General features: G+C 36.3%; 1 pseudogene; it reads right to left on the minus strand.

The window, feature by feature from the left end:
• Positions 1-876: 876 nt before the first annotated feature.
• LOC121025559 (protein Mpv17-like) lies at positions 877-23,437 on the minus strand (annotated as a pseudogene).
• Between the last annotated feature and the right edge of the window lie 1,005 nt (positions 23,438-24,442).

Raw genomic sequence — 24,442 nt, forward strand, 5'->3', positions numbered from 1 at the left:
ACTGCCAACATTATATCACATAAATATACTACAATTTTTTCAACCAGTCTTCAGTTATTAAACATTTCACGGATTTTTTTGGTAATGTTTTATTTTTTTAAGTGGCACTACAGTGAACACACTTATAAATATGTATGTGTTCTCTTGGTTCTTTAATTGTTTAAATTTTTAAATTTTAATTAAATCCATGTTACTTAACATATAGTGTAATAATGGTTTCAGGAATAAAAATTAGTGATTTATCAGTTACATATAACACCCAGTGGTCATCCCAGCAAGTGCCCTCCTTAATGCCCATCACTCATTTAGTCCATCCCCCCACCCACCTCCCCTCCAGCAACCCTCAGTTTGTTCTCTGTATTTGAGTCTCTTATGGTTTGCCTCCCTCTCTATTTTTATCTGATTTTTCCCCTTTCCATACGTTCATCTGTTTTGTTTCTTAAATTCCACATATGAGTGAAATCATATTTGTCTTTCTCTGACTGACTTATTTCTATTAGCATAATACATTCTAGTTCCATCCTCAGGAAACAAGTTGTTAATGAGGATGTAGAGAAAGGGGAACACTTTTGCACTGTTGGTGGGAGTGCAAACTGGTGCAGCTGCTCTGGAGAATAGTATGGAGGTTCCTCAAAAAATTAAAAATAGAACTACTCTATGACCCAGCAATTGTACTACTTGGTGCAGCCATTCTGGAGAACAGTATGGAGGTTCATCAAAAAATTAAAAATAGAGCTACCTATGACCTAACATTTGCATTACTAGGTAGTCAAAGGATGCAAAAATGCTGATTTGAAGGGGCACATTGAGCCCCAATTACTCAGTGATCAAAAAGAATGAAATCTTGCCATTTGCAACAGCATGGATGGATCTAGAATGTTTTATTGATCTTTTTAAAGAATGATCTCTTTGTTTTGAGTATAAGACAATTATAAAGGTTTTAATGATTTCAAAAGCAGTCAGGTTCTAAACCCATTAAGTTCTGACTTGCAAATGAACCCCATGAAAACTGATATGCCCACTTTGAGGAGGTTGTCTGACCATCCAGGTCAAGCTGGATCACCACAAGGTAGAGACAATGGAGTAAGGCAGGCCTAGAGCTGGTGTGTCTTCCAGGATAGATAGGCATTCCAGATAACAGTAACACACTGGACAAGGGCCAAGCTGTAATGAAGGTGAACCATGTGGAAGTTGGCTAACTGCACAGCAGGCTAGAGATTATAGTTGGTAATAAGGGCACCAGGATTGTCCTGCTGTAGCTTGGCCCATCTGTCCTGGACTGACAGTCCATTGAATGCTCCTACCAGTGGGAAGAAACAGCCTAGAAAGCACAGGGCAAAGCTCCACTGATTTAATAGCATCGTCTTTAGTGCATCTACCTTGGTGGTGCTGGGGATAAGCTGGTCAAAACCCCTGTACAAGACTTCTACTACAGAGCCCACAAAACCACAGCCCAGAGAGACCATAGTTAGGGTCCAGCCAGTCTGGTGTTCCTACAGACCTCACCTCTCCACCAGCTGCTGTGAGATAATGTCACTCAGAACCATCAGGGACGCAGCTGTCATGACCTGTACTTTCCATGGATTTTGTAGTTTCTACAAAACTAAAAGGCAATCTACAGAATGGGAGAAGATATTTGCAAATGACATATCTGATAAAGGCTTAATATCCAAAATATATAAAGAACTTATAAAACACAACACCCCCCAAAAATGAATGATCCAATTGAAAAATGGGAAGAAGACATGAACAGACATTTCTACAAAGCAGACATCCAAATGGTCAACAGACACATGAAAGGATGCTCAACATCACTCATCATCAGGGAAATGCAAGTCAAAACTACAATGAGCTATCACCTCACACTTGTCAGAAGGGATAAAATCAACAAAAAAGAAACAGGTGTTGGTGAGGATGTAGAGAAAGGAGAACCCTCTTACACTGTTGGTGGGAATGCAAACTGGTGCAGCCACTCTGGAAAACAGTGTGGATGTTCCTCAAAAATTTTAAAATATAACTACCCTACAGCCCAGCAATAGCACTATTGGGTATTTACTCAAAGAATACAAAAATACTAATTCAAAGAGTTACATGCATTCCAATGTTTATAGCAACATTATCTACAATAGCCAAATTATGGAATCAGCCCAAGAGTCCATCGACTGATGATGGATAAAGAAGATGTGGTACATACATACAATGGAATACTACTCAGCCATTAGAAAGAATGAAATCTTGCCATTTGCAACGACATAGATCGAGCTAGAGAGTATTATGCTAAGCGAAATAAGTCATTCAGAGAAAGACAAATACCATATGATTTCACTAATATGTGGAAATTAGAAAACAAAACAAATGAGCAAAGCAGAGAGAGAGAGAGAGAGAGAGAGAGAGAGAGACTAAGAAACAGACTCTTAGCTATAGAAAACAAACTAATGGTTATCAGAGGGGAGGTGGGTGAGGGTGTGGGTTAAATAGGTGATGGGGATTAAGAAGTGCACTTATTATGATGAGCACCAGGTGTTAAATGGAAGGGTTGAATCATTATTTTGTACACCTGAAACTAATATTATACTTTATATCAACTAACTGGAATTGAAATAAAAACTTGAAAAAAGTAAAGAACCATCTGTTTATTTCATAGATTTTCTCTATTATTTTTCTATTTTCACTTTTATTGACTGCTGTTTATTATTTCTTTCCTGATTGCTTTGGGTTTATTTTTCTTTTTGTTTTCTAAGTTCTTAAGCTGAGAGCTTAGATTATTGATTTGAGACTATTACTGTTTTTTAATATATGCATTTAGTGCTATAAATTTCCCTCTCAGCACTGCTTTAGCTGTCTTAACAAATATTAATATGTTGTGTTTTCATTTTCATTCATTCATTCTGAAGCACTGTTTGATATCCTCCAACATTTCCTCTTTAACTCATGGATTAATTAGGAGTGTGTTTAGTTTCCAAGAGTTTGAAGATTTTACTGTTATTGATTTCATGTATGATTCCATTATGGTTGGAGAACACACTTGGTATGATTTAAATTCTTTTAAATTGGTTGAAATTTGTTTTATGGCCCGCAATATGATCTATCTTGGTATATGTTTCATGGGTACTTGAAAAGAATGTGTAGTTGACTGTTATTGGGTGTAGTGCTCTATTTATCCTGTTGGTTGACTGTGTTGCTCAATTCCATATACTTGCATATTTCCCCCTAGTATAATTGTGGATTTGTCTATTTTTCTAAATAGAGAAAGAGTTCTGTTTTTCCAATTCTAAGAACAGTTCTATCAGTTTTTGCTTTATAGATCTTTCAGCCCTGTTGATTGGTGCATACACATTTAGGATTCCTGGTAGACTTTTCCTTTTATCATTATGTAATGCCCATCTCTGTCTCTGGTAATTTTCTTTGAAGTTTACTTTATGTGATATTAATATGGCTATTCCTAGTCTCCTTTGCTTGATATGTCATTTTCTCTATTTTTACTTTCAACCTGTCAATATCATTATATTTTGAGTTTCTTGTAGACAACATAAAGTCGGGTCATGTTTTTAAATTCCCACTGCTAATCTCTGTCTTTTAACTGGTGTATTTAGACCATTGTAAATTATCAGTATATCAGGGTGGAAGTCTGCCATTTTATTTTTTGTTTTCTGTTTTTGATTTATAGGCTTTACTTATTTTATTTTCCTGTGGGTTACTTGAACATTATTTAGAATTCCATTTTGATTTATCTATAGTGTTTTTTTAAGTTTATTTATTTTGAGAGAGAGAGAACATGTGTGTGCATGTGAGTGGGAAAGGGACAGAGAGAGAGAGACAGAGAGAGGGAGAGAGAGAATCCCAAGCAGGATCCACACTTTCAGTGCAGAGCCCAACATGGGGCCCAATCCCACCAACTGTGAGATCATGACCTAAGCTGAAATTAAGAGCCTGACGCTTAACCGACTGTGCCACCCAGGCACCCTTAGATTCTTTCTGTATAGAATTTTTAGTGATTACTTTTGGAATTACATTTTATATATATGTATGTAACTTATTACATGTATCATCATTTTACCAGTTTGAATGAAGTATAGAAACTTTAGCTCCCTTTATGTCCTTTTATCCTCCCTATTTATAATGTGATTGTTTTAAATATTTTCTCTACATATGTTTAGAACCACATCAGACAATATGATAATTTTTGCATTAACCATAAAACATACTTTAGAAAACTCAAGAGAAGGAAAACCTATTGTATATACCCATACTTTTGGTTACTGTGTTCTTTCTTTTCATGATGTTCCAAGTTTCTTTCTTTTACTATTTTCTTTCTGTTTAGAGAACTTCCTTTAGCCATTCTTATAGGTAACTCTGCTCATGATAAATTCTATTAGTTTTTCTGCATCTGGGAATGTCTTGATTTCCCCTTCATTCTTGATATTTTTTCTGGATATGGAATTCTAAGGTGATAGTTTTTGTTTCAGCATTTGAAAGTGTTGTGCTACTTTATTTTGGCATTCATGGTTTCTGATGAGAAGTTTGCTATTAAAATTGTTTTCCCCCTATAGATAAGTAATCATTACTCTTTCACTGATTTCAATATTATTTCTTTGACTTTAGTCTAAGAAGTTTGACTATGATGTATTGGTGTGGATTTTTTTGCATTTACCATTTTCGGATTCACTTAGCTTCTTGAACCTGTAGGGAACCATGTGGGAAGTTTTCAGCTGTTATTTCTTTGAGCATTTTTTTCAGACCCACCCTCTCACTCTTCTCCTAGGACTCCAATGAGAAATATTAGATTTTTTGTTATAGTCCCATAAGTCAATGCAGCTTTGTGTATTATTTTTCACTATATTTTCTATTTTTCAGATGGGGTAATTTCTATTGCTCTGTCTTCTAGGTTACCAATTCTTTCCTCTATCCCCTATATTCTGATGTTGGGACCATCAATTGAGCTTTATATTTTGGTGATTTTATTTTTTAGTTCTAAAATTTGCATTTTGTTCTTTATGTCCTCTGTTCCTTTGTTGAGACTTTCTATTTGTTCCTGAGTTTCTCTGTTTTATCATTTGCTTCAATTGTGTTCATTATTGCCCACTGAAGTATGATTATGATGATGGTGAATCTTGGACCGATATTCTAACATCTGTGTCATCTTGGGGTTACCGTTTATTTTGTCTTTTTTCATTCAGTTTGAGATCTTCATGGTTCCTTGTACAAGTAATTTTCAGTTGAAGTTTGAACATTTTGGCTGTAATATTATGAGGCTCTGGATCTTTTTTAAACCTGTTTTAGTTGGCCTTTTTTGATACTGATTTGGCAGGTAAGAGGGGTGTCACCTCATTATTTCCAGGTAGGGGTAGAAGTCTATATTCCCTATTCAACCTCAATTAACACCCAAGGTTGGGGAAATTTTCATTACTCCTGGCAAGGGTAGGATTTCCATCTCTTCACTAGACCTCCACTGATGACTCCCTGGCTGGGAAGGAAGGAAGTGCCTTGTTAATGCTCCACATCTGACTTTCACTCATACTAAAAGTTATAGGGGTTTCATTTATGTTGGGCAGTTAGCTTTCTCTAACATCACCCCAGTGCAGAAGTCACCTTGTTACTGTTGAGGGTGTGTGGAAGACCAAGCTTCTCAGGTGATTTCTTTTTTTTTTAATTATTAATTTATTTTATTGTTTAAATTACATCCAAGTTAGTTAACATATGGTACAACGATGATATCAGGAGATTACTTGATGCCCCTTACCCATTTAGGCCATCCCCCTTCCCACAACTCCTCCAGCAACCCTCTGTTTGTTCTCTATATTTAAGAGTCTTTTATGTTTTGTCTCCCTCCCTGTTTTTATATTATTTTTGCTTCCCTTCCCTTATGTTCATTGGTTTTATCTTAAATTCCACATCTGAGTGAAGTCATATGATATTTGTCTTTCTCTAACTGACTAACTTCCCTTAGCATAATACCCTCCAGTTCCATACACATAGTTGCAAATGGCAAGATTTCATTCTTTTTGATTGCTGAGTAATACTCCATTGTATATATATATACCACATCTTCTTTATCCATTCATCCATCGATGGACATTTGGGCTGTTTCCATACTTTGGCTATTGTTGATAGTGCTGCTATATACATTGGGGTGCGTTTGCACCTTTGAAACAGCACACCTATATTCCTTGGGTAAATACCTAGTATTGGAATTGATGAGTTGTAGGGTAGTTTTATTTTTAATGTTTTGAGAAACCTCCATACTGTTTTCTAGAGTGGCTGCACCAGTTTGCATTCCCCTTAGTCATGCAAAAGAGATCCTGTTTCTCCACATCCTTGTCAACATCTGTTGTTGCCTGAGTTGTTAATGTTACCATTCTGACAGGTGTGAGGTGTTATCTCATTGTGGTTTTGATTTGTATTTCCCTGATGATGAGTGATGTTGAACAGTTTTTCATGTGTCTATTTGCCATCTGGGTGTCTTCTTTGGAGAAGTGTCTATTCATGTCTTTTGCCCATTTCTTCACTGGATTGTTTTTTGGGTGTTGAGTTTGATAAGTTCTTTATAGATTTTGGAGACTAACCCTTTTTCTGATATGTCATTTGCAAATATCTTCTCCCATTCTGTCGGTTGCCTTTTAGTTTTGCTGATTGTTTCCTTTGCTGTGCAGAAGCTTTTTGTTTTGATGAGGTCCCAATAGTTCATTTTTGCTTTTGTTTCCCTTGCCTCTGGAGACGTGTTGAGTAAGAAGTTGCTGTGGCCAAGATCAGAGAGGTTTTTGCCTGCTTTCTCCTCGAAGATTTTGATGGTTTTCTGTCTTACATTTAGGTCTTTCATCCATTTTGAGTTTATTTTTGTGTATGGTGTAAGAAAGTGGTCCAGGTTCAATTTTTTGCATGTTGCTGTCCAGTTTTCCCAACACCACTTGCTGGAGAGACTGTCTTTATTCCATTGGATGTTCTTTCCTGCTTTGTCAAAGATTAGTTGGCCATACGTTTGTGGGTCCATTTCTGGGTTCTCTATTCTGTTCCATTGATCTGAGTGTCTGTTTTCATGCCAGTACCATACTGTCTTGATGATTAAAGCTTTGTAATATGTATTGAAGCCTGGGATTGTGATGCCTCCTGCTTTGTTTTTCTTTTTCAAGATTGCTTTTGCTATTTGGGGTCTTTTCTGGTTCCATACAAATTTTAGTATTGTTTGTTCTAGCTCTGTGAAGAATACTGGTATTATTTTGATAGGTATTGCATTGAATATGTAGATTGCTTTGGGTAGTATTGACATTTTAACAATGGCATGGAATATTTTTCCCTTTTTTGTGTCTTCTTCAATATCTTTCATAAGCTTTCTATAGTTTTCAGTGTATAGATTTTTCACCTCTTTAGTTATGTATATTCCTAGGTATTATATGGTTGTTGGTGCAAACATAAATTGAATCGATTCCTTGATTTCTCTTTCCATTGCTCCATTATTTGGTGTATAGGAATGCAGCCAATTTCTGTGTGTCGATTTTATATCCTGTGATCTAGCAGTTTTTTGTGGAATCTTGCCATCTGCGAAGAGTGAAAGTTTGACTTCCTCCTGGCCAATTTGGATGCCTTTTATTCCTTTGCATTGTCTGATTGCCGAGACTAAGATTTCCAATACTATGTTGAACAACAGTGGCGAGAGTGGACATCTCTGTCTTGTTCCTGACTTTAGGATGATATTAGCATTGGGTTTTCATATATGGGTTTTATGATCTTGAGGTATGATCCTTCTATCCCTACCTTCTTGGGTTTATTATGGAGAAGGGATGCTGTATTTTGTCAAATGCTTTCTCTGCATCTATTGAGAGGATCATATGGTTCTTGTCCTTTCTTTTATTGATGTTATGCATCACATTTGTTGTTTTATGAATATTCAACCAGCCCTGCATTCCAGGTATAAATCCCATTTGGTCGTGGTAAATAACTTTTTTAATGGATAGTTGGATCCAGTTGGCTGGTATTTTATTGAGGATTTTTGCATCCATGTTCATCAGGGAAATTGGTCTATAGTTCTCCTTTTTAGTGGGGTCTTTGCTTTTGGAATCAAGGTAATGCTGGCTTCATGGAAAGAGTTTGGGGGTTTTCCTTCCATTTCTATTTTTTGGAACAGCTTCAAGAGAATAGGTGTTAACTATTCTTTAAATGTTTGGTAGAATTGCCTTGGAAAGCCATCGGACCCTGGACTCTTGTTTTTTGGGAGATTTTTGATTATTAATTTGATTTCTCTACTGGTTATGGGTCTTTTCGAATTTTCTATTTCTTCCTGTTTCAGTTTTGATAATGTATATGTTTCTAAGAATTTGTCCATTTCTTCCAGATTGCCCATTTTATTGGCATATAATTGCTCATAATATTCTCTTATTATTGTTTTTATTTCTGCAGCGTTGGTTGTGATCTCTCCTCTTTCATTCTTGATTTTATTTATTTGGGCCCATTCCTTTTTCTTTTTGATCCAAACCTAGTGGTTTATCAATTTTGTTAATTCTTTCAAAGAACCAGCTTCTGGTTTCATTGATGTGTTTTACTCTTTTTTTTTTTTGTTGTTGTTGTTGTTTTCGATCACAGTCATTTCTGCTCTAATCTTTATTATTTTCTGCCTTCTGCTGTTTTTGGGTTTTATTTGCTGTTCTTTTTCCAGCTTTTTGAGGTGTAAGGTTAAGTTGTGTGTCTGAGACCTTTCTTCCTTCTTTAGGAAGGACTGGATTGCTGTATACTTTCTTCTTATGACTGACTTTGTTGCATTCTAGAGGTTTTGGTCCATGGTGTTATTGTTTTCATTGGCTTCCATGTACTTTTAAATTTCCTCTTTAACTTCTTGGTTAGCCCATTCATTCCTTAGTAGGATGTTCTTTAGACTCCAAGTATTTGTAATCTTTCCAAATTTTTCTTGTGATTTCAAGTTTCATAGCATTGTGGACTGAAAATATGCACGGTATGATATCAATCATTTTGTGGTTGTTAAGGGCTGATTTGTGTCTGAGTATGTAATCCATTCTGGAGAATGTTCCCTGTGCACTCGAGAAGAATGTGATTTCTGCTGCTTTAGGATGAAATATTCTGAATATTTCTGTTAAATCCATCTGGTTCAGTGTGTCACTCAAAGCCATTGTTTCCTTGTTGATTTTCTCATTACACGATCTGTCCATTGCTGTAAGTGGGGTGTTGAAGCCCCCTACTATTATGGTATTATTATCAACAAGTTTCTTTATGTTTGTGATTAATTGATTTATATATTTTGGTGCTATCACATTTGGAGGATAAATGTTTACAACTGTTAGGTCTTCTTGGTGGATAGACCCCTTAATTATGATATAATGCCCTTCATCTGTTGTTATAGTCCTTATTTTAAAATCTAGATTATCTGACATAATATGGCTACTCTGCCTTTGTTTTGTTGACCATTAGCATGATTGATGGTTCTCCATCCCCTTATTTTCAATCTGAAGGTGTCTTTAGGTCTAAAGTGGGTCTCTTGTAAACAGCATATAGATGGATCTTGTTTTCTTATCCATTCGGTTACCCTGTGTGTTTTGATTGGAGCATTTAGACCATTGACATTTAGAGTGAGTACTGGAAGACATGAATTTATTGCCATAATGTTGCTTGTAGAGTTGGAGTGTCTGCTGGTGTTCTCTGGTCCTTTCTCGTCTTTGTTGCCTTTGGTCTTTTTCGGTTTTCTTTTTTTTTCACTTTTTCTCCCCTCAGAGAGTCCCCCTTAAAATTTCTTGGAGGGCTGTATAGTGTTCATAAACTCCTTTCATTTTTGTTTGTCTGGGAAATTTTTTATCTCCCCTTGTATTTGAATGAGTCTTGCTGGATAAAGAATTCTTGGTTGTATATTTTTCCAATTCAGCACATTGAATATATCCTGCCACTCCTTTCTGTCCTGACAAGTTTCTGTGGATAGGTCTGCTGCAAACCTGATCTGTCTTCCCTTGTAGGTTAAGGACTGTTTTTCCCTTTCTGCTGTCATGATTCTTTCCTTGCCTGAGTATTTTGTGAATTTGACTAAGATATGCCTTGTTGATGGTTGGTTTTTGTTGAATCGAATGGGAGTCCCCTGTGCTTTCTGGATTTTGATGTCTGTGTGTTTCTCCATGTTGGGAAAGTTTTTTGCTATGATTTGCTCACATAATACTTTTTCTCTCTCTTCATCTTCTGGGACCCCTATGATTCTGATGTTGTTCCTTTTTAATGAGTCACTGAGTTCTTTAATTTTTATTTCATGCTCTTTAATTTTATTTCGTAGTCTCCTTCTTTTTTCTGCTTCATTATTCCCCATAATTTTGCCCTCTATATTGTTGATTTCTGCTCTGCCTCATCCATCCTTGCCACCATGGCATCCATTCGAGATTGCAGCTCAGTTATAGCAGTTTTATTTCATCCTAACTAGCTTTTACTTCCTTTTTCACCACACAAAGGGATTCTAATCAATTTTTGACCCCAGCTAGTATTCTTATTAACGTGATTCTAAATTCTGGTTCAGACATCTTGCTTGTATCTGTGTTGGTTAAATCCCTGGTTGTCATTTCTTTCTGCTCTTTCTTTTGGGGTGAATTCCTTCTGTTTTTTATTTTGAAGGAAGAAAAGGAATCAATGAGTTAAAAAATTAAAATTAAAAAATTAAAGACAACACACACATACACACACACACACAAATCAAATAAATGATGCTAGATCCTAGGTGTGTTTTCGTCTGGGTGTTGAAAGGGGCTTGATAGATTAGAGAAAAGGAGGAAAAACAAAACAAAACAAAAACAAAAAAAGGAAAACATTTGAAAATTTGAAAAAATGAATACAATGAAATAGAATAAAATGAAATTATGGAAGTAAGTAGTATTTGAAAATTTACAAAAAAGTTATAAATATAGTAGAAAATAATTAAAGAAAAGTATTTTAATAGAAATGGAAAAAAATTTTCTTTCTGTATTGAAGATAACAAAAAGAAACAAAAAAGAAAAAAAAAAGAAAATTGAATAGATGGACCAGCATGAACAGACTGAGATACGATTGAAAGTACATTGTTTACCCCTAGAAGTCAACCTATGAATCACTTTATAGTCCATAAACTAAGCAGGCATAGAGATTTTTGGTGTTTCTTAAGAGCAAGGTTGGCCCAGTTTGGCGGGGCTTAGTGTAATGGTTCTGTTCTTCCCTAGATGGCGCTGCTTAGCTTACTGGAGTGGATTGTTATGGCCCTTGTAGGTGAGTATGCACATGTGTGGGAGAGGTTAAAATGGCATCACCCAGCTACCCAGTCTCTAGTATCTGAACTCTGTTCTCTCCAGTCAGCCGTCACACCCTTATCCTTTGTCTCTGGCTTTCATCCACTCCCCTTTTACACTGTCCATGACCAAGTCATCAAGTTGCCAAGTGGCACCTGCCTCCTGAGTTTTATCTCAGATGTGGCTGTTTTTCCCAATCCCTTAATTCTGAGCAACTCTGGCTTTGCCCCATTCTGCCCCTCTGCAGGAGGTTCTCACCAAGCAATGGCCAGGTGCGGGCTGCACCCAGGAATGCCTGTGGGACCGTGCTGCTGCAATGCCTAGAGACTGTGGTTGGATGCCATCCTGCTCCAGAAAAAGTTCATGTGATCATGTAGCAGCATTGTTTCAGGCATTATGGAAAATCACAACACACACCTGGCACTAGGCTTCACCCTTAACGACCTTATTCCAGAACCTGTGAATGTCGTTGTTTTCTAGGGTCCACTGGGGTCTTTGCCCTTGTGGGGGGCACACAGCCTCTACCAAATGTCCTCCCAGCAGGGGAACCACCTCTCCTTGTGTGGCCCGAGGCCCCCTGGACTTCACTCTGCTCCTGGGAATTCATCCTTCTCACCAGAGCACTGCCAGGTATCAAGCTGCAGAATTTCAGACTCTGCACCTCCCCTGTTTATAGAGTCCTAATGGAATTTAAACCCTCCCATTTCTCCTTTCTCCCTTTTTAGTTTGGTCCCTGCAGCTGTTTCCACTTTTCCACTTCCTCTCCAACTACTTTTGGTGGGGGGTGCTTTTCCTGTATTCTCCTCTCTCCACCCCCCCCACATCTCCATCCTCTCTCTGCACACAAAGACAGCTCCCTGCCCCTGAGGCTTCTCTCTCTCCCCCAGTTCATCTCTCTGCACCATGAACCTGCTGAATTCTGTGGTTCAGGTTGTGCAGATTGTTGTGTTAATCCTCAAATCAGTTTTCTAGGTGTACAGGATGGTTTAGTGTTGATCTGGCTGTATTTCATGGACATGAGACATAAGAAAACCTTCCATGCTGTTTCGCCATCTTGGCTCCTCCCAACCCCTCCCTTCTGAGGGACTGTGGCTTTGATCTGCTCAGACCCTCTGGGGGACGGTCTCGCTGAGCAATGGCCAGGTACTGGCCCACCCCCAGGAACGTTTGAGAGACCACGCTGCTGTTGATGCCTAGAGACTGTGGCTGGGTGCCAGCCTGCCCCAGAAAAAGTTCACTCGATCTTGTAGCAGCAGCATTTCAGGGATTCTGGAAAATCACAACACACATCTGGCACTAGGCTTCACCCTTAATGTCCATGTTCTAGTACCAGTGAATGTGATTGTTCTCAGGGCCCACTGGGTCCTTTGCCTGTGGGGAGTCTGCACAGCCTCTACCAAGTGTCCTTCCAGCAGGGGAACCACAACTCCCCATGTGGCCCGAGGACCCCTTGGACTTCTCTCTCTGCCTCTGGGGATTTGCCCTTCCCTCCAGAGCACCACCAGGTATCGAGCTGCAGAGTTTCAGAGTCTTCATTCCCCCTGTTTATAGAGTCTTAATGGAATTTAAATACTGTCTTTTCTCCTTTCTGCCCCTTGTTTTCAGTCCTGTGGCTGTTTCCACTTTTCCACTTTCTCTCCAGCTGCTTTTGGTGGTGGTGGTAGTGGGGGGGTGCTTTTCCTGTACTGTACCCTGGTCTACATCCTCTCTCTGCAAGCAAAAATAGCTCGCTGCCCTCTGCGGCTTCCTCTGTCCCCCAGTTCACCTCTCTGCGCCATGTACTTGCCAAGATCTGTGGTTCAGGTTGTACAGATTGGTGTGTTAATCCTCAAATAAGTTTTCTAGGTGTGCAAGATGGTTTAATGTTGATCTGGCTGCATTTCAGGGAAAAGAGACATAAAAAAAAAACTTCCATGCTATTCTGCCATCTTAGCCCCTCCCTCAGGTGATTTCTACTAATGGGGCCTCATTATTGCCCAGGAGTGAAGAAATTCCAACTCCTTACATGGCCTTTTCTGGTGCCACCCAGTGGAGGTTTTGGGCAGCACCTTATGAATTTGCAAGAGTGGATGCATGCAAGAGTGGAAGCATAAGTTTCCCATTCAGCCTTTGCTACAATGAGTGAAGGCGGGGCTACAGTTGCTTTCTATGGTGTTCGACTAGAGTATAGTGCTAATTGTCTAGAAGTTTCCTGGTCCTTGGACTAGTGAAAGCAGACTTTAATTTGTGCTTTTTTTTGGTCTGTACCCACTGGTATTTCTGGGTTGCTAGCTAGATTCTTTGTCTCTAAGTCTGAGATATATTAAGCAAAAAGAAAACTGGACGAACTTACAACTGAGATCCCTAGCTGGTATGTCTTCTTTTCTCCACCTTCAATAGTCTTCCTATGCTTGTTTTATATATATAATTTCTAGGGTTTTTAGATGTGCTTAGTGGGGAGAATAAAGAAAAAATGTATCTACTCCATCTTCCAAGAAGCAGAAGTTGTGTTATTTTTTGAAATCAAAGTAATTCATTTGCATAATTTAAGAAGTTAAGGGATTTATGACATAAATCTGCAATTCCTTACCCCTTTCTTATGTATTCTTGGATCTGACTCTTTGGAGGCAACCACTTTCAATATTATTAGGTGTTTCTTCTATTATTTACTTCCATGTTTCTAGACAACATCCTCACTCTACTATTTATTGACTTTTAAAAATTTAATATCTATTGTTTTTTGTAGTGGTAGATAAGGATTTAGCTTTCTCATCTATTTTTCCTCATTTTCTTCATCTTTTCAATATAGACATGTCACCATTTATTTTCATTAAATTGGTATCAGTGTTTATATTATTATAATAAGGTAAATAGTATTCTTAAATTTTTTCCAAGTTGTTCTATCAAATATTCCCCCCACCTTTCCTTTTCTCTTCTCTCAAATATTTCAACATATTAACTCATCTACCATAAAATTTCTTTTCCTAAAATTTGCTTTTCTTTAAGGTTCTTTGCTCTCTTTTTCCCATATGGACTGTTTACTCCCTTAGCTTGCTGTACAAATGTCATCCTGGGACTTTTCTGAAGTTTCAGTACTGTGCCCTGGTATAGGTAAAGCTTTTTTTTTTTTTTTTTTTTTTTTGGTAAAACTTTTAATATTAATTTTGTTGGAACTTTCGTGAGCAGTTTTAATCTGGAGACTCATGTTTTTCAGGTCCAAAACATTCTCTTATGGTATTTCTTCGAAAATTTCTTCTCCTTCACTTTCTCTCTCTCTCTCTCTCTCTCTCTCTCTCTCTCTCTTCTCTCTCTCTCTCTCTGTCTCTCTAGGACCTAGCGTTAATTAGTTGGATATTAGAACTCTTGGATTGATTATGGAGAACATTAATTTTTTTTCGATTTTCTGATTTCCATTCACTTTTGTCCTACTTTTGGGGAATTTTCTGTGATTTTATTTTTTCGTTTTCTATTGAGTTTTTATTTTATTAAGTTACATGTATTAATTTTACATAAAATGCATTAAACTAATTTTATTAAGTTTTAATTTTTAAGAGTTTTTTAAAACTTTTTTCCTGATTGTTTTCATAACATTTTATGTCTATTTCATAGAAGCCATAATTTCTCATATTTTTCAGCTTTTTCTCCATTCTCTGAATTACTTTCTTCAGTTTCTTTCTGTTTAATTTTGCTTTTGTCATATGTTGAGAGCTTTCATCAGTGATATGATGATTGGTTACTTGCTTATATGTAGGTTTGATGCATAAAACATGAATAGGGGCTTTGTGAATATGGGCAGGGTGTACAGTGTGCAGAAGTTTGCTACTGATTGTTCACATAATTCATTGGGGACCCAAACTGTCAATATGTAGAAGTCTTTTCTTTTAAACTACATTTCTCCAGAGATGGTTCTTTCAATTACTTGCCTGAGGTTACTGACTTGGTTAGAAGACTTTCTGACCATGGTATAGAGAAAGGGGTATGCATGGGTGTCTGACCATTTCATATGCAGCATTTCAACTTACATTCAACTTTGTATTCATCCTCACCCATCATCTTTCTTGCTATCCCTGATTCCTCAGATTTTTGTTCAGCTTCTCCAGTTAATAAGTCTCTATTGGTTTCTGGTTTACAGAGTAGGTTCTGGCTGAGGATGTTCTGTGAGTGTTGGAAGTAGTGTGTGTGTGTGTGTGTGTGTGTGTGTGTGTGTGTGTGTGTGTGTAGGGGGCAAAGTTTGATTATTCCACATATACATTTTCAATCTATCCCCATTTGTACCCCATAATTCCATTCCTACACACTGCCAGAAATGATACCTCTAAGATTTGAATCTCTCCTGGATTCTATAGATATTTCTAGGCATCTTTTCTTTAAAATCCCCTCTTTGAGGGGTGCTTGGGTGGTTTAGTTGGCTAAACATCCAACTCTTGATTTCAGCTCAGGTCGTGATCTCAGGGTCATGGGATCAAGCCCTGCATTGGGCTCTGTGCTAAGTGTGGAGCTTGCTTAGATTCTCTCTCTCTCCCTCTGCCCCTTTCCCCCACTCTTGTGCTTTATCTCTCTCTCTCTCCCTAATAAAATAAAATAAAATAAAATGAAAAATAAATAAAATCCCCTCTTTGCATCCTTTAGATCATGAACTTCTCTACTTTGACAAATGAGTGACCACTCTTTCATCTACTTTCTGTCTTCTAAAAAATTTCTTGAAATCTTTATCAGCTGACATTTCCTCTCTTGTTTTCATTTTCCTTGCTGGTCCTTCATTCTGATGAAGAAATAAATATGCTTAAAAATATATATTACCATTTTTAATTTTACCACATCTCTAGAAGAGCACATTTCAAAATTTAATGTGCATAAGGGTCACCAGCAGATCTTGTTAAAGTAAATATTCTGATTCCATTGTTCTGGGTGGGGCCTGAGATTCTCCATTTACAACAAGCTCCAAGGTAAATCTCCCTGATTACACATTGACGATAGTCTAAAGCATTTTATCTGCCTCCTTTCTTTGATTTTTCTTTCTATCATGTTTAGGAGGCAAGCTAAAGTTGGCTGGCTACTGTGGGATGTGCATGTGAGAAACTGAATTTGAAAGGCCCTACAAAGATACTTCTATTAGGAATGTTTATCGATAGTTTGCAGAATCCTAAAATGTTCCCATATTGACTATTATCAACCTTTTTTATTTTCAAATGTACTATATATCTATGGAAGGAACTTTTCCAGGTTAGTGAGATATAATTTACATATAACATTGTGTATGTTAAGGAATACAATGTCATAAGTTTTATATATATATATATTATATATATATATATATAATATATATATATTACATATATATAATATATATATTATATATTATATATATAATATATATATGTAATATATATATACATATATATTACATATATACATATATATTACAAAGGGATTACTGCAATAAGGTTAGTTAATACATCTATCACCTAATATAGTTACCATTTTTTTGTATATGTTGAAAGAAAACATTTAAAATCTACACTCTAAGCAGTTTTCAAGTATACAATATAGTATGGTTAACTATAGTCACCATGTTGTACATTACATCCCCAGAATTTATTCATCTTTTAACTGGGAGTTTGTATTTAAAAAATATTTTTTTAACATTTATTTATTTTCAAGAGACAGAGAGACAGAGTGCGAGTGGGGGAGGGGCAGAGAGAGAGAGAAAGATACAGAACCAGAAGCAGGCTCCAGACTCTGAGCTGTCAGCACAGAGCCCGATGAGGGGCTCGAACCCACAAACAGTGAGATCATGACCTGAACTGAAGTCGGTCGCATAACCCACTGAGCCACCCAGGCGTCCTGGGAGTTTGTATTTTTTGACCACTATCATCCATCACCTGCTCCCCAGCCCCTGGCAATCACCTGTTGCTATGAGTTTTTTTTTTTTTCAAGATTCCACATGTAACTGAGTTCATACAGTATATGTCTTTCTCTGTCTGACTTATTTTCCTTACCATAATGCCCTCAAGGTCTACCAATGTTATTATAAATGGCAGGATTTCTTTTTTTATGGATAATAATACTCCATTGTTTATATATGTCATATTCTTAATCCATTCACCCATTGGCGGACACTTACTTTATTTCTGTCTTTTGGCTATTGTAAATAATTCTACAATAGATATGGAGGTGCAGATATGTCTTCAAGGTAGTGATTTTATTTCCTTCAGTTATGTACTCAGAAGTGAAATTGTGAGCATCTGGGTAGCTCAGTCAGTTAAAGCATCCGACTCTTGGTTTTGGCTGAGGTCATGAATGTCACAGTTTGTGAGTTCGAGCCCCACCATCAGGCTCTGTGCTGATAGCATGGAGCCTGCTTGGGATTCTTTCTCTCCCTTTCTCTCTGCCCCTCCCCTGCTCACCCGCTCACTCTCTCTCTCTTTCTCTCAAAATAAATAAACTTAAAAAAAATTTAAAAAAAGAAGTGGAATTGCTGGATCATAGGGTAGTTGTATTTTTAATTTTTTGAGGAGCCTCCATAGTGTTTTCCATTATGGCTGTACCAACTTACATTCTGACCAACAGTGCATAAAGGTTCCTTATTTTCCATGTCCTTGTTAGCACTTATCTCTTTCCTTTTTGATAATAGCCACTCTAACATGTATGAGATGATATCTTATAGTTTTGATTTGTATTTTCTTGATGAATTAGTGATGTTGAGCATCTTTTCATATACCTGTTGGTTATTTGCATATTTTCTCTGAAAAAATGTCTATCTAGGTCCTTTGATCATTTTTAAATTTGAATTATTTGTTTTTGGGTTTTATTGTGTTTTGTTTTGTGTTTTTGCTAGTGAGTTATAGGAGTTCCTTATATATTTTGGAAATTAATCTCTTATCACATATATGGTTTGCAGATATTTTGTTCCATTCCATAGGTTGCCTTTTTTATTATCTTGACTCTCTCTTTTGCTGTGCAGAAGCTTTTGAATTTGATGTAGTCCCACTTGTTCATTTTTTATTTTATTGCTTGTCATTTTGGTGTCATATCCAAAAAAATATTTTCTAAGACCTGTGCCAGGGAGATTTCCCCCTGTTTTCTTCTAGGAGCTTTATGGTTTCAGGTCTTATGTTTAAGTTCTTAATCAATTTCAAGTTAATTTTTGTGAGTGTTGTAAGATAGAGGTCCAATTTAATTCTTGTGGAGGTGAATATCCAGTTTTCTTAACAAGATTTGTTGAAGATACTATCTTTTCCCCATTGAGTATTTTGTCTCCCTTATCAAATATTAATTGAGCATGTAAATATGGGTTTATTTCTGAGCTCTTAACTTTTTTCCATTGGTTTATGTGTTTGTTTTTATACCAGTACCACACTGTTGATTACTGTAGCTTTGTAATATAGTTTGAAATCAGGAAGTATGATGCCTCCAGCTTTGTTTTTCTTTCTCAGGATTGCTTTGGCTACTTTCGTGGTTCCATAAATTTTGAGACAGTGTTTTTTATTTCTGTGAAAAATGCCATTGTGATTTTTAAAAGTTTATTTTCAGAGAGAGAGAGAATGTGCACACAGGGCAGGGACAAAGAAAGAGGGAAAGAGAGAGAATCTCAAGCAGGCTCCACACTCAGCTTAGTATGGAGCCTGAGGAAGCGCTTGATTCCATGTTCATGAGATCATGACCTGAGCTGAAATCAAGAGTCAGATGCTGAACTGGCTGAGCCACCCAGGCACCCCACCATTATGATTTGGGTAGGGATTGCATTGAATCTATAGATGGCTTTGGGTAGTATGGACATTTAAACAATATTCGTTCTTCTGATCCATGAACACAGGATATATTCCCATTAATTTTTGTCTTCTTCAATTTCTTTCATCAAAGTCTTGTAGTTTTCAGTGAGATCTTTTCCTTCCTTGGTTCCATTTATTTCTAAGTACTTTATTGTTTTTGATGTTATTGTAAATTGAATTGTTTTCTTTTTTTTAAGATTTTATTCTTGGTAATCTCTACACCCAATGTGGGACTTGAACCCACAACCCTGAGATCAAGAGTTGCATGCTCCTCTGACTACACTAGCCAGGTGCCCCTGGATTGTTTTCTTTATCTTTTTTGATACTTTGTTATTAGTGTATAAAAACACAACTGATTTCTGTATGTTGATTTTATATCCTGCAACTTTGTGGAATTCATTTATTAGTGTTAAGTATTTTGGTATAGTCTTTAGGGTGTTCTATATATAATACCGTGTCATTTGCAAATAGAGACAGTTTTACTTTTTCCTTTCAGTTTGAATGCCTTTTATTTTTGTTTCTTGCCTAATCACTCTGGCTAGGATTTCCAATGGTATGGTGAATAGAAATGGTGAAAGTGGATACCCTTGTTTTGTTCCTGATCTTAGAGGAAAACCTTCATGCTTTCACCACTATGTTAGCTGTGGGTTTGTCATTTATAGCTTCATAGTATTGAGGTATGTTCCTTCAGTACCCACTTTTATTTATCATGAAAGGATACTGAATTTTGTCATATGCCTTTTCTGTATCTACTAAGAGAATAATACAATTTGTATCTTTCATTCTTTTAATGTAATGTATCATATTTATTGATTTGTATATGTTGAATCATCCTTGTATCCTAAGGATAAATCCCACTGGATCACGGCAAATGATCCATTTAATGTGCTGTTGAATTCGGTTTGCTAGTATTCTGTTGAGAATTTTTGCATGTATGTTCATCAAGGATGTTGGCTGGCAGGTTTTTTTTTTTTTTTCTCATACTGCCCTTATCTGGCTTTGGTATCAGGGAACTGCTGGTCTCCTACAATGTGCTTGAGAATGTTACCTCCTCTTCAGTTTTTGGAAAGAGTTTGAAAATGATTGATGTCAATTCTTCTTTGATGTTTGTTAGAATTCACCCATAAAACCATCTGGTTCTGAGCTTTTCTTTGCTGGGAGATATTAGATTACTGTTTCAATTTTCTTAGTCATAACTGATGTGTTCAGAATTTCTGTTTCTTTATGATTAAGTCTTGTTTGGTTGCATATTTCTAAAAATTTATCTGTTTCTCTTAGGTTGTCCAATTTGTTGGTTTATAATTATTCATAGTAGTCTCTTTGTGCTTCTGTAGTATCAGTTGTAATGTGTTTCATTTCTGGTTTTATCTATTCAATTTCTCTCTCTTTTTTCTTGGTTAGTCTAGCTAAAGATTTGTTAATTTTCTTTATGTTTTCAATAAATCAACTCTTAGTTTTGTTAATCTTTTCTATTGCTTTTCTATTCTCTATTTAATTTATTTCTGCTTTAATCTTTATTATTTTTTTCCTTCTGCTAATTTTGGGCTTACTTTTTTCTTTTTCTATTTCCTTGAAATGTAATGTTAGGCTGTTTATTTAAGATCTTTCTTTTTTTTCTTAATGTAGGTATTTATAGCTATAAATTTTTGTTTTTCATTCATTGTGTAAGTTTTGGTAGGAATTTTTTAAAGGATAAGAAAAAGATTATAATTTATAATTATAATGCTATATATTTTAAGAAAGAAAACATGCCACACTGTCATTTTAAAATTCACAACCAACAGTTCTGTGTTCTGATTGTAGTGATGGTTACTCAAATCTACACATGTGATAAAATTTTATAGAACTGTATGTCAAAAGAGTGCTTATAAAAACTGGTGAACTTCAAATACAGTTTGTACCTTAGTTAATAGTATTGTAGCAATGCTAATATCCTGGTTTTGACATTGTACTATGGTTATGTAAGATATTAACATCGGTAGAGACTGGGTGAAAGGTACACAGGAACTCTATAATAATTTTTGCAATTTATTCTGAGTCTTAAACTATTTCAAAATAAGATGTTATTGTAAAAGTCCATTCAAATGAAAAGATACCCAACATCACTCATCATCAGGGAAATGCAGATCAAAACTACAATGAGGTATCACCTCACACCTGTCAGAATGGCTGAAATTAACAACACAAGAAACAACAAGTGCTGGTGGGATGTGGAAAAAAAGGAACTTTCTTGCACTGTTTGTGGGAATGCAAACTGGTGTAGCCACTGTGGAAAACACTATGGACATTCCTCAAATAGTTAAAAATAGAACTACCTCCCAATCTAGCATCCACCCCAAAATACAAAAACACTAATTCAAATGGATACATGGACTCCTATATTTATAGCAGCATTATTTACAATAGCCAAATTATGGAAGGAGACAAAAATGTCCATTAATAGATGAATGGGTAAAGAATATGTGTTACATATACACAATGGAATCTTATTAGCCATAAAAAAGAATGAAATCTTGCCATTTGCAATGACATGGATGGAGTTAGTATTATGGTAAACAAAATGAGTCAGTCAGAGAAAGAAAAATACCATATGATTTCACTCATATATGGAATTTAAGAAACAAAACAAAAACAGGCAAGAGGGAAAAGAGAAAGAGAGAGAGAGAGAGAGAGAGAGAGAGAGAGAGAGAAACCAAGAAACAGACTCTTAGCTATTGATAACAAACTGATGGTTACCAGAGGGAAGGTTAGGTGGGGATGGGTAAAATAGGCAATGGGGATTAAGGAGTGCACTTGTCATGAAGCACTGGAGGATGTCTGGAATTGTTGAATCACTCTTTTGTACACCTGAAACTAATATAACACTGCATGTTAACTACTGGAATTAAAATAAGTCCATTCAAGAGATAAAGAAGGAAGAACTCTACAAATCTTATCACCAAGAAATATTACTATTAAAATTTTGCTGAACATTTTCCCTGATATCCCTATACTTATTGAGCACTTCTTATATGCCAGGAACCCTTCTAAGAACTTTATATATATTATCTCATCAATTTCTTACAATAGCCCTCTGTGGTTGATACCATTATTATCCTCATTTTACAATGAAAAAACCAAACCTTAGAGAGATAACTTGTCTAACGCTATATAACCAGTAAATTTTAGAGCTAAGATGCAAACAGATTTGTCTGATGCCTAAGTTCAAGTATTTTGTTCTGCACTGTGTTAATTCTTCTAAAAACCACACTTTGATCAAGCCCACCTTGTCTTCTTCCAGGTGCTAGAATGTGAGCTTTCTGAATGTTGGATTTATTGTCCCAGACACCTACCTCAGTGGTTCATGTTAGCATGGCTTTATATCACCCAAACTGCTTGCTCAGTCTTAGCCTATATGATAATAACTTACAAATTCTCCACATTTATTTTATTTTGCTCTGATCTTTATTTTGATTTCCCAAGTTATTCCTGTGTTATTTTCCTACAAAGTGGATGCCAAGAATTTTCACCACTTACAGAATTTTGCTACTAGCATACTTGCCTTTGGCTTATATATTTATAACTTTTCACTTTGTCTGATTTTAGCTTCTCTGGCCTTCTGTGTATCTTACCAGAATGTTTTCTTCTGAAAAATATTTAACTGGTTATATATAAACCATCCCTCTTTCATCTTTAGACTTTTGCTTTCTTTTTAAAAAAAATTTTTAATGTTTATTTTTGAAAGAGAGAGACAGAGTGTGAGCAGGGGAGGGTCAGAGAAAGAGGGAGACAGAATCTGAAGCAGGCTCAGGCTCTGAGCTGTCGGTACAGAGCTTGACACGGGGCTCAAGCCCACGAACCATGAGATCGTGACCTGAGCTGAAGTAGAATGCTTAACTGACTGAGCCACACAGGTGCCCCTAGACTTTTGCTTCTTTCAAACCCGACATAAGTTTCCATAAGAGAGGTGTGGCAGACCACTTATAAAGGTAAACTTTCCTTGCTTCACTATTATTTCAGCTTCTTCCCTTATCTACTCATTGCTATGTGTTATATTCTTCGATTTCATCAATACATCTGGCATTTCATTTCTCTGCAAGAGTTTGAGAAGAAAAGCATATACCAAAGGTTTCTTTTTGATCCAGACACATTTCACAGCCTTTGACATTTAATGAATTTCAGAGAAATTCTAATAATTGTCAGTCAAATATTGTCTATCCCTTTATTGCTGTTCCTGGACTTTGAGAAGTATGAATTCTGCAAGTTTCAGCACCTTTTGCAGCTAGATTCCTTGTGTCACCTTGATGGCCATTTCCCCTTCCTCCTAGGTACCACCGAAAACAGTAGCTTCAAAGATTTGCTGAAACTTCTATCCTCCAGTGTTGTGTTGAACTCAGCAGTGAGGCTGTCAGGACTGAGAGCATTACTCTTTTTCAACAACTGGATCCTGCTGCTCACTTCTGGAGCCATCATGTTGGCTCTTCTATCAGCTGTCTTTTTCTCCTCTGATTGGCACCTCAACATAAGACCATGGCCTCTCCCTTCTCTTTGCTCCTGAAATAATTCTGAAAAGAACCCCATGATCCAAATTTCTCATTTTGCACTGTCAGTCTGTTCATTTTGTCCATTAAGGCCACCACCAGACAATATTCTTCTCTCTTAACTTACCAATTCTCAAATGTTCATAGGCCCTGTCTTTAGTTTGTCTTTAGCTTTATCTTCTTCACTTATCTCCTTGACTTGCTATATAAATTCTTCTTATTCTTTGATATTTGCTATTTTGATTGTTTTTTTCTCCCTACTCTGATGAAATACATCTTCATTTCTGAATTTGTGCTTAATTCTATAAAGCCATTGGCTTGGCTCTTTCATTTGGGGCTTTCCTTGGGATAGTTTGTAGGTCATTCCTGTCACATCCTGAAAGTGGCACAAAATTTATGAGAATTAATTCTGAGGAAATAGTAATACATGCGCATGAAGATGTGTGTACATAAAAGGTTTTTAGCATAATAATATTTAAATTGTGAAAAACCAGGTACAATCAAAATTTGTATCAATAAGAGATTAAATAAATTTTGGTACAACCTTGTAATGAAATAATAAACATGCATTTGAAATGACAATGTAAAGTTATATTTACTGACACTGAAAGATTCTATAATATTTATTGAGTGAGAAGGCAGGTTACAAAGTGTAAATATACTATGATATGTATGGTGATTCATGTTAGGCACATTTGAGTGTAAATATTGGCTTCATTATTTACTAGCTGTCTGACTTTGGGCAAATTATTAACCTCCCCATGTCTTGATCTGCACATTTGTAAAATGGGGATGATAATAGCACTTACTCCATAGGGTTTTGTAAGGATTAAATGATATAATTCATGTTCAGTGCTCAGAACAGTGACTGGCTATTATTTCCAGTATTTGAAACAAATAAAAATGTATATGAAAGTGCTTCAAAGGATAGAAAGTG

The sequence above is a fragment of the Herpailurus yagouaroundi genome, unplaced genomic scaffold, assembly GCF_014898765.1.
Source record: "Herpailurus yagouaroundi ecotype Mexico unplaced genomic scaffold, PumYag 67681, whole genome shotgun sequence".
NCBI lineage: Eukaryota > Metazoa > Chordata > Mammalia > Carnivora > Felidae > Herpailurus > Herpailurus yagouaroundi.